An 18,824-nucleotide genomic window follows, 5' to 3' on the forward strand; every position below is an offset into this window, starting at 1 on the left:
TTCTTTCTTATTTTTTTTTATTTTTCTAAAATAAAACATAAACACACAGATGATCGATTGAAAAAGAAAACAGAAAAAAAAAACAAAGAAGAAGAAGAAGATGAAGAATTAGAATAAAATGAAGAGGAGGAAGAAATAGAAGAAGAAGAAGAGGATCGGATGAAGAAAAATCGGAGGAAGAAGAAGAAACTGCAGAAACTGGAAGAAGAAGAAGATCTGAAGAAGTAGAAGAGGAAGAAGTTGCAGAGCATGAAGAAGAAGAGGAACTGAAGAAATCGGAAGAAAAAGTGGCGACAGAAATCGGAAGAAGATGAAATCAAAAAGAAAAAATATATCGGCTGAAGAAAAAGAAGAACTGAAGGATAAGAGGAAGAAGAAGAAGAAGATTTGAAGGAGAAGAAGAAGATTACTCAGCACTCACCGTGAACCTGAGGGATTAGAGAAGTTGGCCTCCACCATCAACGCCGTCGCCGGATTGAGTAGCCACCTCCACCGGAAAGAGAACAGAGAAGTAGGGAGAAGGAGAAGAAGGAGGTAAGAAGTGGTGGAGGGAAAAGAGGGGAAACGGGAGACGCTTTGGCGTGAATGAGTGAAGACCCTTATTTTTTCTGTTTTGGGGGTTTTAAAAACAAGAAACCGGCTGGAACCGGTTTGAAACAAATGCAAACCGGTTCAAGCCGGTTTGTTTATTTGTTTTCAGTTTTCTTTTTAGAAATACCAACCGTTTCAAATTGGTTTTATTATATATATTTTTTTTCAATTTTTTCTTTTTCAATTTTCCAAAAATTACAAACCATGTAATGATTTGTTTTTATTATATTTTTCATTTTTAAAAGTAAAGAAAACCTATTAATCGGTTTATTATGAAAATTTTTAAAAACAAAACTATTTATTTATAAAGAAATTCAAAAACTAATCTAACTATATATTTTTTTCTTTTCTAAAAAAAACAAACACTTAAAATGAATATAAAACTATTTTTCTCCATTTTTTTATTTTTAACCAAACTACAAAAACTAAAATAGGCATAAAAATGTAAAATAAAACTATTTTTCCTGCATTTTCTATTTTTAAATCATTTTAACCATTTACTTAAAAACTATCATAAAATTGGGTTTTTGAAACATTATTTTATAAAATCATGCATATTTTAATGTTAATAAACCCTGAATTATATGCATGATCAAATACCCCCATGCTTATGTTTTGCTAGTCCTCGAGCAAACTAGAAAAATGCAAGAAATCAAACTATCACCTAACTCACTTTCTAAGGAATCACGGTTGCATTTAGCTCATGCAACAAGCCCTTTCAACACCTGGGTTACCCCAGTGGACGAGTAAGGTCTCGTGAGGGTTTGCAGTGATGCTATCCACAAACATCTCTGTCATGTATGCATAATATTACACATCCTCATAAGCAGTAGGTAATTAAAGACTTTATTTTCACAAATATTTCCTGTTATTTCAAAATCATAATATAATTAGAATCTTTTATGTACCACCACAGAAAAAGAATTTCTTTCACTTTTCTAAAAATCACAATTATTTATGTTTTATTCTTAGAAAATCCAATAAAAACATATTATTATTTACTTATCCTCACTCATATGTTTTCTGCACAAGTTTTCTCAATCACACTTCTAAGCATTGAACTTTTCTTTCTTTTTAAGCTCTTTTCTCTTTTTTTTTTCTTTTCACGCTTTTTCTTTTTGCACACTTATTTTTCTCTTATAGCTTGCGTGTGGTCTGCTTTTATGCCTTGTGCAATGTCAATATCTTCTATACTTTTTCAATATATATCAAAAGATATCAACTAAGACATAAAAGTGACTTCCTTCATTTACCCTTATAACATGAGAGTCAAACATTTCAACTTGTATCTGTTCTCAGTTACTTAGGATCACGAAGTTTTCCACTCTCCTTTTCGAAATTGAATTAAAAGTTTCAACTTACATCTAAGTTCCATCTAATAAGGATTGTGGAATTATCCAAACAACCTAACGCATGCTATTTTTTCTTTTGAGCTCATTTTTATGCTTTTGTTCATTTGCTTAGTTTTTCAAAAATAGAACTGTGCATATTCATATTTATGATTCAAAATAAACTCTAACATGTATCTATCATCATTTCCTCGAAATCCGCATAAACAACCATAATTTTTAGATTTATGTCAGAAAAATGTTTCGTGGGGCTTAAAAAATCCTCTAAAAACATCAGATTTGAAATAACATTCATATAAGTTCAAACTATTTCTTTAAAAATCTACTTTTCATGAGAGATGTGTAAACATGTGCAAGAACGTAAACAGAAATATCAAGGTGTGCATTCTACACCCTCCCCCATGCTTGAATGACACTGTCCCAGTGGCACTCCCCCATGCTTATATGAAACTACGTGAATGCACATGAGAGGAAATAAATGAGGGAAAAGAGTAGAATAACCTGACATGAATTAAAAATACATGTTCTATGAATGTAATGAATGCAATGTATACATGACAAAACATAAACTCATGAATGAAACAAAAACAACATGAAAAACTCATGAAAAAGTAAAAACAAAATAAAATCTATAAATTCTAAGCAAATCTAATAATATACAAGATATGGGTTGCCTCCCATAAAGCGCTAAGTTTCACGTCCCTAGCCAGACGGATCCCTGGAAAAACCTTCATCGTCCATGAGATCAATGGACATGAAGTCAGACTCAACCGGGCTCTATGAAGAAAAGAGTGTCATCTGTGACACTACGCACTGTGTTTCCATCCCTTCTACCTCCAAATATAGGATCATAACTCTCTCGACGTGAAGAATAGAGATTAGTTTCATCTGAGAGACTGGTCAAGAATCGAGAGTCTAGGACCGACCGAGTATCAATGAATGCTACTTCAGACAAGTGGTGAATATGATCAGGCTTGACTTGGTCAAGCACCTTCTGCATCTGCACCTCTTGCTTACTAAAAATTGGTGATCCTAAAGGCTGAGAAAATGGGGCTTTATATGATGAAAATGTATGCTGTGAGTAAGGCCCCTTCTGTTGAGGTATCATGGAGATCGACTCGTCAGTAGAAATGATATGAGGTTCATGAGTCGATTCCTGAGTAGAGTGACACGCCTTCCCATACTGAAGGGATGTAACAGATTTGACTGGCTCATGATGTGAAGTAGGTTGCAAGTCAAATGACATGGAATCTTCTCCCTTTGAGACAACAGACTGACTATGAAGGTTCCCCTGGCTTTGCCTAGTGAAAGTCTCAACCAACTGTCCCATTTGAGTCTCTAGCTTGGCTATTGACTGCGTATGGGAACTCAAAACTTGTAATATCCTATCTTGGAAGGATTGACTAAATGAAGGCTCATGAGGATGGGGTTGAGTATAAGCATGTTGGGCTGGGGGATGAACCTGTGGAAAAATAGGATGCGAGTAACCTTGTGAAGGGTTACTGGGTCTATACTGTGTCTGGGAGGGCTGATGGGATAGGGGAATGGATTGGTTTCGCCAACCTGTGTTATATGAAGATGTAAATGAATCGGTCATGGGTTTAGCGAAACCTTGGGCAGCATTCACCTGCTCCTGAACGAATTCAGGATATAATGACGCTGCCGGACAATCCGCAACACAATGTGCAGGGCTAGCACATAGCTCGCACACTCTTTCTACTTGATTTCTCGAAGAATTGGCTAGGAATTGATCTAACTTCCTAGTCAACTGGTCAACCTTGGTACGCAATTCTAACTCGGACCCAACTTCGGAAATCCCAACTTTCCTAGGACCACTAGACAGAGATGTAGTCCTATCGAGCCGTGAAGACAAGGTATGATGCATCGTGTTTTCACTCAAGGTCTCGAATAGAGACCACGCCTCGTCCTCACTCTTGAGCATAAAAGTGCCCCCACAAGACGAATCAACCATTTGACGATGCTTTTCAGTAAGCCCGTCATAAAAATACTGCACCAACTGCCAACGAGGCACCTGGTGATGGGGACACTTGCGGAGAAGATCTTTCAATCTCTCCAAAGACTCGTGAAATTGTTCTCCCTCAATTTGAGAAAAATTGGTTATAGCTTTACGAAACTGATTCGTTTTACCGATTGGGAAATATTTTTTTAAAAATTCTTTTTGCATTCCTTCCCAAGTAGTAATACGAACCGTCTCAAGAGATTTTAGCTAGTGCTTGGCTTTATCTTTGAGAGAGAACAGAAACAAAGTTAACCTCATAGCGTCGTCTCCAAAATTATTGATTCGCACAGTCGAGCAAATCTCAAGGAATTCGTCGAGATGACGATATGGGTCCTCATTGCTAAGGCCATAAAACGAAGGTAACATTTGAATCACACTGGCCTTAATCTCAAAATGGCTCGCTCCTACATCAGGTCTCGTGATGCAGGAGGTGGGAGTATACGTATTTGGCATGAAGTACTCCCTCAAAGGACGGATCAAATGATGATCGTCAGCCATTGCGTACACCTTAGAGTAGACCGGTGTAGCACACGTCCTAACTTTGGGTTTTCTACCTAACTAACGCACTAAGCGGCCAAACCACGCAAACCACAAAGCGAGTAAACTAAAAAACAACAAAAACTAAACAAACACCACGCAGTTACACATAACAGAGATTATGCATGAGAAATATAAAATCTATGTGTACGGTACCAATCATACACAGTCACCTCTAAGGGGATCCTATTAGGTGGGCTGTGCAGAAAAGTAAGCTCGTCTCTAAGATATGCACATACGTGGTTCTAAACCTCAATGCAACACAAACACTAGGCAATAAAGTGAATACTAATATTATGCCGTTCCCCGGCAACGACGCCAAAAATTTGTTGTCTTCTTTTAAATCGTTGTAAATTTTGAAAAGATTTTTATATGAAAAACATGTGAAAACCAGACATCAAATAATAAAAACCGGTTCTCACTAGTGGATGAGACCGGGTCGAACTCAGGGAACGGGAATATGTTGTATTCAAACACACAAGTCTAAACTATTCTTTATTGCCGAATTATTGAAATGTAAAATGTTTCAAAAGAGGTAAAAACAACTAACTATTACAACAAATGAATACCCTTCGCAGAGGGCGTAAAGTGCAATATTTAGAAACCCAATCAAATTCCTAATTCTAAACTAAAAAGTAAAAAAAAAACTTTATTCTTCGTACTTCGTGTCACGTAATCGCTTCCGCTCCAGTCTTGTGCTATCCTGTACAATTCAGATGAACACGAGCAATACAACAGAGAGAAGTAAAAACTATATTAAGCAAATTATACTAATTAATTGCTTAAAAACATGAAAGAATTCTAATAACAATTAAAACTATATTTAATAATTGACACTTAACCAAATTTCAACTCACTAATACTTAACTACATGAAATCTAACTATTTCAATTAACTAATAGTGAAGACAATTAACTACTAACATTTCCTCAACAAAACATGAAAAATACACGATTAAGGAATTGAATCAAGGACTTGATATGAAACAAGAAGACTAGTAAACTGAAAATATCATAAAAAGGAATTGTAAAAACAGATATTTGGTAAAAAACATATTTAAAAACAGGAATTACATGTAATGAAAGACAGAAAACCTAAAAAAATTGAATTCAGGAAATGAAAAACAAGGAATTACTAAAAAAATTCAAGAAAAACTAAATGTAAATGAAGACATGAGAAATTTCAGAAAACAAAATAATCGATGAAATCAGAAAAACAATCAGAAATCGGCTAAAAATAACTAACATTACAATTGAAAAACAATGAAACTGAAATCTAATTCAGAAAGCAATCAGAAACACAAAACAAACTAACTATCATTACAATTGAAAAACAATGAAACTAAAACAGGAAATCCTATGATGAATGAAAAAATTATGATGAACCAGAATTGGAAATCAAACAAAACGAATCTAAAATTGAACAAGATTAAAAACAGGGATGAAGAGCTGATGCTAAGATCAAAGTTCTATTTACCAGTTTTTTTATTTTTCTTTCTTATTTTTTTTTTCTAAAACAAAACATAAACACACAGATGATCGATTGAAAAAGAAAACAGAAAAAAAAACAAAGAAGAAGAAGAAGATGAAGAATTAGAATAAAATGAAGAGGAGGAAGAAATAGAAGAAGAAGAGGATCGGATGAAGAAAAATCAGAGGAAGAAGAAGAAGAAACTGCAGAAATTGGAAGAAGAAGAAGATCTGAAGAAGTAGAAGAGGAAGAAGCTGCAGAAGATGCAGAGCATGAAGAAGAAGAGGAACTGAAGAAATCGAAAGAAAAAGTGGCGACAGAAATCGGAAGAAGATGAAATAAAAAAGAAAAAATATATCGGCTGAAGAAAAAGAAGAACTGAAGGATAAGAGGAAGAAGAAGAAGAAGAAGATTTGAAGGAGAAGAAGAAGATTACTCAGCACTCACCGTGAACCTGAGGGATTAGAGAAGTTGGCCTCCACCATCAACGCCGTCGCCGGATTGAGTAGCCACCTCCACCGAAAAGAGAAGAGAGAAATAGGGAGAAGGAGAAGAAGGAGGTAAGAAGTGGTGGAGGGAAAAGAGGGGAAACGGGAGAAGCTTTGGTGTGAATGAGTGAAGACCCTTATTTTTTCTGTTTTGGGGGTTTTAAAAACAAGAAACCGGCTGGAACCGGTTTGAAACAAATGCAAACCGGTTCAAGCCGGTTTGTTTATTTGTTTTCAGTTTTCTTTTTAGAAATACCAACCGTTTCAAATTGGTTTTATTATATATATTTTTTTTCAATTTTTTCTTTTTCAATTTTCCAAAAATTACAAACCATGTAATGATTTGTTTTTATTATATTTTTCATTTTTAAAAGTAAAGAAAACCTATTAATCGGTTTATTATGAAAATTTTCAAAAACAAAACTATTTATTTATAAAGAAATTCAAAAACTAATCTAACTATATATTTTTTTCTTTTCTAAAAAAAACAAACACTTAAAATGAATATAAAACTATTTTTCTCCATTTTTTTATTTTTAACCAAACTGCAAAAACTAAAATAGGCATAAAAATGTAAAATAAAACTATTTTTCCTGCATTTTCTATTTTTAAATCATTTTAACCATTTACTCAAAAACTATCATAAAATTGGGTTTTTGAAACATTATTTTATAAAATCATGCATATTTTAATGTTAATAAACCCTGAATTATATGCATGATCAGTAGGCAAGGTCATGGTTTGCGCACTAAGTATGGCACATGTTGCACGGTCTCAACACTTGCTCGTCCCTTGTGTTCTTAGGCAAGGTCATGGTTTGCGCGTCCGCGACACTTGTGATGCGGCCCTACCTAGCTCGTTCGGTGCACGCAGGCACTCGGCTGGCCTTCTGCCTTCAGCGCACGCAGCCGCGGGTTGATCGACGCACGCAGGCGCGGATCGTTGAGCGCACGCAGGCGCGCGATGTATAGCGGACCCGGGCGCAGGGATGTCTCGTCCCACGCAGGCGCAAATAATACTCAAGCGCGCGCAGGCGCGGGAGTGAGCGCACGCTGGCGCGTGCGTTAGGGAGCGCGCGCACGTATAAACACCCCAAATTTTCACCCTCATCCAGTGTTTGTCCATTTCATATGTCATTGCATATCACTGCATGAATTCGACATACCATTTCATTGCATCGCATAGCATTGCATGACATTGCATCTCATTCTTGAGATCCAGCACTCCTATTTCAAAACATTTAATCCAGATTTGAATTTTAAAGCTTTTATTTCAAAATCAATTTTAAAACCTAGGTTTTTATTCAATACTTTGTCATTTTTCAACCCCAGGACTTTATATTTCGAAATATTTTCTCAAGGAAACAATCTGGATTCATTTCAAATTCAAATTCAAATTTTAATTGATTTCAATTCATAGATGAGACCCATTGAGGTGGTGTCGCTTCTGAATTCCTCTATTCATCAAATTTCTTAAATTTTTGAAAGTTTCAGTCCGATTAGGACTCTATCTCAGAGTCCTAATCCGGTCAGAAGTCTGTTTTATTTCCATTTTCAGTCTTTTTCGATTATTGTCAAAATTTAGGTCATTTTACAGAGTCCAGTTAGTTCAAAACTCTATTTTAGAGTTCGGTCGAGTTAAGAGTCTAACCCTGATTGTGTTTTCCGACTTATTTCATCATTTCTTGATAAAATCTTTCAAAAAATTTTACATTTGAATTCTAAAATTTAAAATCTCAGAGTCCTTAGAGTTCAGGACTCTAACTCGGAGTTCCAGTTCGCTTGAGACCCTATTTTCAAAGATCTTGAATTTCAAATGTCGATTTTAACCCTTTTTCAAAGCCATTTTCAGTGTTTATTTCAAAATTTCCAAAACTCGATGTGGGCCTACTCAGTTGGCACCATATCCAGAGGAATTCTAATTCAGTTAAAACCCTATGCCATTTCAAAAATTCTAATTTTAAGATTACTTTTGAAAATCCTTTTGAAAACTCCTTCAATTTCAAGTTTTAAAATCATCTTTTTGTAAAAACTCAAGTAGGGCCCACTCGGGGTGGTGCCATATTCGAGTAAGTCAGGGCTAGACTAGGGTTAGTCAGTGTCTTGGTTAGTGTTAGAGGTTTAGAAGAGTCAAAATTCATTTTAAAAACTCATTTTGAAGTTTAGTTTTTAAAACTAGTGTTTTTAAAGGTTTTTAAAAGGTGTTTTAAAATTCAAATGTTAAAAATGCCAAGTGGCATTACATTGGGGGATTTTTTAGGAGAGTATAGGGGTTAATTAGGTATTAAATAGGATAATTTAGGCTAGGGGTAGGATAGTCTTTACACCCCAAAATCGCCCCCCTTAGAGAGTCCAAAAATTTTAGAAAACTTGCTTTTTTAACCTAAACAAATTTTCTTTATAAAGAGGCCCCATGGAGGATGATTTTTCCAGCCACCTCCTATTGGATTCTTGGAGCTTCTCTCTCCTCTCCAGCCTTCCTCCATTGCTGCAACTCCAAGGTAAATAATTTCTTCAATTTTTAATATTTTATTTAGTATTTTTAATGATTTAAACCTAGATCTAGGCTTGGACACCCCTCCTTATGAAGATCCAACCATGGTTTAACCTCAAGAACCATCAAGAATCAGCAAGAACGATCCAAGAAGGTGATCTAACCCTGTTTTATGTGATTCACAGGTATTTTAATCCATTAGAATTGATTTTAATATGATTCTTTACATTATTAACCAATAAAATATATGATTTACCCTTTTAATGGGTTAAATCTATGTTTTAAAGGTGATATCAAATTCCAGCCATTGATTCCCTGTTTTTATTTTATTTTCATGGTTTATTTATGCTTGTTTTACGTTCTATAGCATAGAAATAATTTTTATTTACTGTTTTATGGTTTATTTTATTGATTTACATTAGTTAGTGCATGGTTTTCCAAGTTTCTTAAATTTCTGTGTGTTTTAGGTTTAGAACATTAAAGATAATGTTATTTCGGATAAAAGTTCTCATTGTTTATTTCTGATTTTTTTATATGTGGTGCATGCATGAGTTATTGAGTTACTGTAGAAAAATCAGAGGTTTTGGATGTTGGGAACCATGTCAAAAAAACCAGACATCAAATCGGGTTTTTAAAGCTTTAAAATCATGGTTAAAATCAAGAAGGTAACTTGCTGTGATGATATTTCTCTCATCTTATATCCGATTTTAGATATGTAAAGTGATATGGATTCACATTGAGTAGATCTATCTTATGTGAAATTTTTGGATTTTTTGATTACTGTTTAGTATTTTTCCCCTTTCAGAGAATCTGTTTTTAAATTTAAAACTCATTAGGGTTTACCAAAACCCTAATCAGACTTGTGTTAGTCATAAATCCCAAACCACAGATCCGATTTATGATCTGTAAAAAGTGAGTATTGTTATTTTTCTGTTTAATATTTACCACTAAAATTTCAGAGATTTTTGTTTAGGATTGCTATTTATGTCTGCATTTTCAATCTGAAGTAGCCGTTTTAATCCCTGTTAAAAGTGATATATTTTAGCCCAGATTGTCGGAAGGGTTTCTCCCTAACCGGAGATGATTTTTCCGATCTGTAAATTGGGAAATCTCTGTTTGTCTTTTTAGTTAGTCTCTGTAAAATTTCATAAATTTCCATGGAGATTTGACCCCTGGTTAAGGTCTTGGACTGAGACTGGTTGGTGAATTAGGTCAAAAATAGCATATTTTTAGGGTTTAATGCAATTTTCGGATTAATTCAATATCAAAAAATTATTTTTATAATTCCAATTCGACATTAGGGTTATAACAAGTCCAGGTACCAATTTTTATGGATTTTGGAATCCATTTGATCTCTGAATTAATAAAATTGCAAAACCGAGTTCCTAAAAGATCCAAAAACACTGCTAAAATCATAGTTTTTTGTGATATTCTTGGATTTTCGTGTATAAGCATATATTTTTAGGGTTTAATCATATTCATAATCATATTAGGATGCTTTAGGTTTAATTTGATGCTCATTTGATTTCATTTAGTGCATAAAACCTAAGTTTTTACCAAAATTTATTTCAGAAAACCCTGATTTCAAGGCCATAGTCTTGCTATCAGGGGCAATTTGGTCATTTGACCTCAATTTCGAAATCCCTAACCCTAATTTTCATATTTTTAAGCATGTCACATCATATTTAGTTTAGTATATTTTCATTTGAATTTCAGAACTTGCACTTTACCAAATATATTTCTAAAAACCCAAATTTCAAGGCCATAGTCTTGTTATTAGGGGTATTTTGGTCATTTTGAAACCAATTTCGAAATTTCATATCTTATCTTCCTTATTTATTCAATTTTATTTCATACTTTATCAATTTTGATTTAAGAGAATCATGGCAAAAAGGCTTATATCTAGCAAAATCCAGCAATTTCCTAATATTGCTGGATAAATCTAGAAAAGCCAACATATTTTCATTAACCAAGTTTTCTAGTTTTGCAGGTACATTGAAGACTTTATTTTTCATGTATTTAAATTTCAATAGTGATGTAAACTAAATTAAACTTTGGAATAAGAATTTACATTTCCTGCTTAGCTTAGGTTGCATTGCATATAGTTTATTTTTTTTATAATTTCAATGTGTGATGGATGATGATTCATGCATATTCAAACTCACTATGGTCTACACGAATGACACATATACTAGCTTCTATGAAGTTTGTAAACTTGGTGGAATTTGTATTTATGGTCATAGTCAGAATACGAATGATACTTAGATTTATGATCTTCACATTAGCCACATTCAGCCTACACTCTTAGGCTAACTTCAAAATGCACTGCATTTCTCAAAAATACAAAAAGTATTTCTCAATTCCTCAAATCCATATTCATTCATTTCATGCATTTACCAATTCCAATTCAAATTTCAATTCAGAGAAATCATTTTCTCAAAATTCTCTAAGTCTTATTCAAAAATCAATTTTCTCAAAATATGGATTTGCCAATGATATTTCAAGTATTTCCCAAGTTCCAAATTCAAATTTTCTAAGTTAGAATTTCAATTTCCAAGTTTGAATTCAGAGAAACCAAGTTTCTCAGAATCGATTTTCACCAAATGTCAAAGATTCCTCAAAATCGATTTTTACTTCTCTCAGAAGTACATTTCAAATCCCAATTCACGATTTTTCATGTGATATCATTTCCAAGATTTACATTTTCTAAATATTTCAATCATTCAAAGCAAACATCATGTTTTCAAATATGCATTTTCTGAAAATTCATAGCACATGCCTGATTCTATGTGCATTTAGAAATTAGAATATGATTTAGACAAGTTGAATAGAGTACAGCATAAGATTGATCCTTGGTTCAATTACCCCTGTTAAAGGTGGCAGGAACGGTTGAACCTCGTACCGACAGGCGAGTCCCAATCTTCGGAATTATCCTGCATTTTAAAAACGGAGGCGAGTTATTTTCAAAATCTTTTTCAAAGGTCAGTTTGATTTGCAAAAGTTAAAAATTTTGCGATGATAACAGGTTTGGCGACCGTGATGGGACCTGTCTTTGCCTGATCAATCTAATGCTCTACTTAGTTCAAATTGTCCAAATCGATTTCCATGGAATGTCAGCTTTTAATTTATGCTATTATGTGAACCTAGGAGCCTAGACTTGAACTCAGCTGACATGGAATGCATATAGACTAGGTATGGTTTGGTAGGACCATATTGAGGAGAATTATTCATGCTCACATAGACTTAGGTCTAATACAACACTCCTTAATTTAGGAATTGTATGAAAACAATGCTTGCTTCTTCAAATATTTCAAAAATCTATCTCTTTAGGACTTAGAGCCTTCTATTTGCTTGCATGTGCTCATGTTTTCAAAAAACCACCCCCACTTATATTGTCCCGGTCTTCACGTTGCTGGGCTCTCTTCCAGAACCATAGTTCGGGATAGAGCCTCACAACTGGGCCACTTATTTGGGTGAAAACCCCCCTGCCACGTACCAAGGGCCATAGTCCAACGTATATCGGTAGGTGCTCAAGGATATTGGAAAACTTGAACCTAGAACCAGAGAAATTGATTTTATGCCACGTACATCGAGCCTTGGCTTGAGTATATAGGCATAACTGGATTGGATACAGTTGATCTGAACCTTAGAGTTAGGATTAAGGTCCTACAACTATTTCAAAATTTGTGCATCTAGAGTCAGCTTTTAGGGAATGCTGTATGTGCATACTTGTTTATGCAGAATGTGATTGAATTTGTTATTTTCCATATTTTCCCAATTTTCTAAAATACTGGACGATTTTCTCAAAATTCCCCAATCTATGTCCATGTACTGTCCATGTTTTAAACCTTGGACGATTTTCCAAATACTTCATTTTCCATTTATTTCTTCATATTTCATCAAACCCTGGACGATTTTCCTAATTTCCTTCAAAACTCTAGGTGATTTCCCATCTTTCCTGTCTTCTGGATCTCAAATTTCCTACTTTATTTTTATCCTGCCTGCATTTCCCTCAAATTTCCTGTATTTTCCCAAGTCTTATTCCAATTTTCCATGTTTTCCAGTCTGATGGCATCCAGTCAGCTTGATTCAGTCTTTCCTGAGGGTCACATCTCCTACGAGGTGCAACAAGGTCTTCCAGAACATCGAGTCCTCAGCACCGGATCCTTCTTTCCCCGGTGGTATTATTCATGGCTCAAAAACTTCTATCGTATGTTTCCGGACCATTTGGACGATTGTGGGTTAGAACTGGCGTCCGCAGTGGGAAAGCAGACAGTCAACGACAACTTGATCCATGCACTAGCAGAACGGTGGAATCCGAGCACTTCTACCTTCTGGTTCCCGTGGGGCAAGATGACAATACTGATGGATGAATTTTCAGAAATCATGGGATTGCCCGAGCCAGCCGGTCAGCCTGGAGATCCATTGGAGAAGCAGTTTTTAATTAATGTCAAGGGTCTAGACCCAAAAGATGCCTTAGCTCGCATGACGGGACGCAAGTCTTGGCCTCTGATTGAAGAAGATGGAAATGAATATGTGGACCTGCTCGAAATCTACAGACAGTATGGGATATTCATAGAAGTCAGCTCGTTGTCCAGTACAGCTCGAGAAAGAATTCAGCATGCGTTTGTTCTGTGCACGGTGGGATTAGCTTTCTTTCCAGATGGACGGAATTACATGAATATCAGAATAGTTCAGCTCCTAAGAAGAATGGGAAAGTGCGAATCTGTATCGACTTCCGTGATCTCAATAAAGCCACTCCAAAGGATTACTATCCGCTCTCAAACATTGATCTCCTAGTCGATAGCACAGGCGGGCATGCTATGTTCTCCTTTATGGACGGATACTCCGGATTTAATCAAATCAAGTTGGCCGCTTGTGACCAATCCAAAACATCCTTTACCACGCCATGGGGCACTTTCTGTTACACGGTTATGCCTTTTGGGCTTAAGAATGCTGGAGCCACTTATCAGCGCGCTATGGCCGTTATTTTCCATGATCAGATGCATAAGACTATGGATACATATGTCGATGATATTCTGGTGAAATCCAAAGAAGAGGAAGATCACATCGAAGCTCTCAATCAAGTCTTCAAGCGACTCATTCTTTACAAGCTAAGACTCAATCCACAAAAATGTGTCTTTGGAGTCGAATCAGGCAAGTTGCTAGGCTTCTTGGTCAGCAAGAAGGGGATAGAAATGGATCCCGCTAAGACCAAAGCTATCATTGGCATGCCGCCCCCGACTAATCTCAAAGAATTGCGTAGCCTTCAAGGACGCATGCAATCAATTCGGCGATTCATTTCTAATTTGGCCATGAGATGTGAGCCTTTCAATCATTTGCTCAGAAAAGGAGTGAGGTTCGAATGGGGACCAGAGTGTCAGCAGTCGTTCGAACGCATCAAGAAATATCTTCTCAATCCTCCTGTTTTAAAGCCGCCAGAACTAGGGAAACCCCTATTGCTATACATTTCAGTTAATCAAGTTGCTTGCGGCGGATTCTTGGCGCAATACGAAGAAGGCAGCTTGATAGAACATGCCATTTACTATGTGAGCAAGACCTTTATTGATTATGAGAAGAAATACTCTCAGATCGAGAAGACATGCCTAGCTCTGGTATGGATGTGTCAGAAATTGCGACATTATCTATTGGCGTCTGAAGTCAAGATTCTATCTAAATTAAATCCTCTCAAGTACATTCTTAAACAACCATTCCTCAGCGGACGAATCGCCAAATGGCAAGTCCTATTAATGCAATACGACTTGGAATATGTCTCTCAACAATCTATCAAAGGCCAAGCAATTGCAGACCAATTAGCAGATTTTCCTCTAGCAGAGGATGTTAAAGCTGAGGATGATTTCCTCGATGAGCGGATCTGCAATATTCAACAATCCCCAATTTGGAATTTATTCTTCGACGGTTCCAAGAATATGGCAGGCATAGGAATCAGAATTCTGCTAATTACACCAGAGAAGGAGATGATTCCCTTTTCTCTTAAATTGGATTTTCAGTGCACTCATAATATGGCCGAGTATGAAGCTTTGATACAAGGTCTGAAAATTCTACAGGACTTCAATGTCAGAAGAGTGCATGCTTATGGCGATTCTTTGCTCGTCGTCAATCAAGTTCTGGCCGAATGGCAAGTGAAAGATCAGAAATTACTTCCTTACCAGAAGATTGTCTCAGCTCTTGCCAACAAATTCGAAGAATTCCAACTTTTCCATATCAAGAGAGATTTCAATCAAGTTGCAGACAGCTTAGCCAATCTGGGATCCATCATGTCTTTCAAGGGTGGAGAACCTTGTCGCTCATTTGAAATTGGCAGACTTGATCAACCCGCTTTCGTCCCAGTAGAGCAGATAAACCAGGCTGAGCAGAAGAAAAAGCCTTGGTATCATGATATCAAGAATTTCATTAAAACTGGCGAATTTCCTCCAGAATTATCAAAGAGAGAGCGGCGAGCAATTCAACGCATGTCTGCTCGATATTTTATTCTTGCCGACGTCCTTTATCGTCGTGGATTCAGTTCTGAGTATTCCAGATGTTTGGACAAAGAAGAAGCCAAAGAAGTTGTGCAAGAAGCACATGAAGGCATTTGCGGTGGTCATGTTGGCTATCAGACTCTCGTCAAACAAATCATCCGAGCAGGATATTATTGAAGAACTATGCAACAAGATTGCTATCGTTTTGTGAAGAAGTGCGTTCAATGTCAGATGCATGCGCCTTCCATTCATGCACCAGCGACATACTTGCAATCTGTCGTCTCGCCATGGCCATTTTCCATGTGGGCTTTCGATGTTGTAGGCCCCATCACTCCTTCAGCCTCCAATGGTCATAAATATTTTCTGGCCGCAACAGAATATTTTACTAAATGGGTAGAAGCAGTCACTCTACGCACAGTAGAAGGTCGACACGTGGTTTCTTTCATCCATAAGAATATCCTTTGCCGTTTCGGTATACCGCATGATATTGTGTCGGATAATGACAATCATTTCAAGAATGAGAGAATGAGGACATTCTGCTCAAAGTTTAAAATTCATCATCATTTTTCCGCTCCTTATTATCCTCAAGGGAATGGTCAGGCAGAGGCCACCAACAAGATTCTGATTCGAATCCTGGAGCGAACTTTAGAAACGGACTGTGACTGGCATGAAAAGATTCATGATGCATTATGGGCATACAGAACCACCATTCGAACTCCAACGAATGCTACTCCGTCAGAACTTGTCTACGGAACTGAAGTAGTACTACCTCTACATGTTCAGAAACCTGCTCTGAAATTTGCATCACTTCTAGAATTACCTCTTGATCAGTATCAGCAACAGCGACTGGTACAGCTTGATTTGCTCGATGAAAGAAGGCTCAGAGCAGCAGAGCATGCTCAATCCTATCGCCAGAGAATAGCCCGACAATATGCAAAATCTGTCATTAAGAGAAAATTTCGGGTCAATGATCTAGTGCTCAGATCAACAACTTATCTCAGGCACCGCCCGGGTGGCAAATGGTCGCCAAATTGGGAAGGTCCTTATGTTGTCAAAGATGCACTACCTCGCAATTCATATCGGCTCATCAATGCTGATGGAATAGAATTACCAGATCCCATCAATGCTCGACATTTGAAAAAATTCTATACTTGAACAATTCCCTATTCTTTGTAATTCTTCCAAATTTTCTTCAATAATGATCAAAATTCTTTTTCCCAGCTACACTGGGGCATTTTAAAATTTTGTTTTTATCTACAAATATCCTGTATGCAGCAGGATAAACAAATCTCTCATTTCACGCACTTGTGCATTCATGTGCATCAATTTGCATTCATTTGCATACAATCGCATTAATAACGTTTTGGTCAGTATTGAGACTTCAACTATCAATCCCATCACAATTCCTAACGATTCAAGATTGAAAGACAATCACCAGAACTGAACCAAAATCCAGTATCCAAACTGGTACATTTTTAAACCGGGATGCATACCGGTATCCTTTCAAAATCGAGCACTCGTGTTAGTGTTCCACTGAATGGTCATGTCAGTCGACCTCTTTTGTTCAGTCTTCGTGCTGATCACTCATCAAATTCCCAATTTCCAATTTCCAATTTCCAATTTCCAATTTCCAATTTCCAATTTCCAATTTCCAATTTCCAATTTCCAATTTCCAAATATCAATTTCCAAATTCCAAAATTCTAATTTCCAATTTCCAAATATCAATTTCCAAATTCCAAAATTCTAATTTCCAATTTCCAAATATCAATTTCCAAATTTCCAATTTCCAATTTCCAATTATCAATTTCCAAATTTCTAATTTTCAATTTCCAATTATCAATTTCCAAATTTCCAATTTCCAATTTCCAATTTCCAATTTCCAATTTCAAATATCAAATTTCAAAATTCCAATTTCCAAATTTCGACCTTTTGGTCACCTAATACCCAATTCCAAAAAATTTTCTCTTGCGAGAGACCCTTTTTATAGGGAGAGTTCGAGGGAGGTCGCTCTTTTCGCATGCTATCCAATTCGTTCACTTAGCCCCTTTTCAGGGAGAGTTTGAAGGGACTCGTGCCTTTGTGAACCGTTTGCAAAACAAAATTCCAAATTTCACACAAGGAACCCTTTTTATAGGGAGAGACTCGATGGAGACTTGCTTTCCTTGCGGCCCCATAATTTCAGACTAGGCCATTTCATCATGAAGGACCCTCTTTTCAGGGAGAGTGTGATGAACTTGTTTCTTCATGACCAATTTACCAACCTCACCCATTCCGGCCCCCTTTCCATAAGAGAAGCCTAATGTTAGGAAGTTTTGACGAAAGCTTAATTTCTCTTCGAAAGTTCCTTTTGCAAACACCTCCTCTTCAGGGAAGAGAGGAGTAATTCCCAATTCTAATTTCTGAATCTTCTCCTTTGGGGAAAGGAGAAGAGAATTTCTATCATGGATGTGTTGCGTTGTGCTTCAAATGCTCGCTTTCACAAAGGATTTCAAGAAAATTTTTGCCAATTTATCATTAAATATTTGTTGATTTCAAAAATCTTTATTGCACAAAATTATTACTTCAGAATACCTCCACTATTACTTCCGAAAGGGAAATGCTTTCACGAAAAAGGATTCAAAGTTCAAAATTTTTTTATTGGCCAACCAAAAGGATGAAGAATAAATCCGCGATATGGCCAGCAAAGAGAATTCATTGTTGTTGCAAAGTCATGAGTGATTGATATTGATCGCAGTCAATGACACATTTTTAAAGACCATTCTTGAAAAATAAAGCAGTCGAAATATCCTGGGTGATACAGAAAAAATCCACTTAATTTTCATATCTCCTTAATCACCTAAGCTGCAATTAAATATCTGCAAAAGGGATCTCTCAATTGTCGTCAAGATGAAGGCGAATTAAGCGAGTCGACCCCTGGGGCCAAAGAAGATTTGGATCATCTCCAAGATGACGGAGTTTGTGACGGATCCTTCCAGGAAAAGTTCAGATCACCGTCGAGATGAAGGCGAGTGTGATGAGCCTACCGACAAACCCTAAAAGATATTTGATTCGAGCTATCATCAAGAGATTTCCTACCAAAGAGCCAATAACTATCAAGATAATCCCTGAGAGAAAAGAAGGATCAGAACATCTCTGAGATGAAGGAGTTTGTGACGTACCCTTCTCAAAAAGAGAGAAAAGTCAGGACATCTCCAAAATAAAGGATGATGTAATTCCCGAAAAATCTAAGAGAGCTCCAATTCTGTCAAAAAGAGTGCAGAAAGATCATCATGAGAAAAGAATCCCAGGATATCAGACTGCCGAATCTATCAAGAATTTTCTTTAATTTTGTGAAATTCTTTTATCAATATTCTTTCACCAATAGCTCTCGCAATATCAAGAATACTTTCTTTT

The sequence above is a fragment of the Nuphar pumila genome, chromosome 10 (assembly GCF_984573655.1).
Source record: "Nuphar pumila chromosome 10, dmNupPumi1.hap1.1, whole genome shotgun sequence".
NCBI classification, from domain to species: Eukaryota; Viridiplantae; Streptophyta; class Magnoliopsida; order Nymphaeales; family Nymphaeaceae; genus Nuphar; species Nuphar pumila.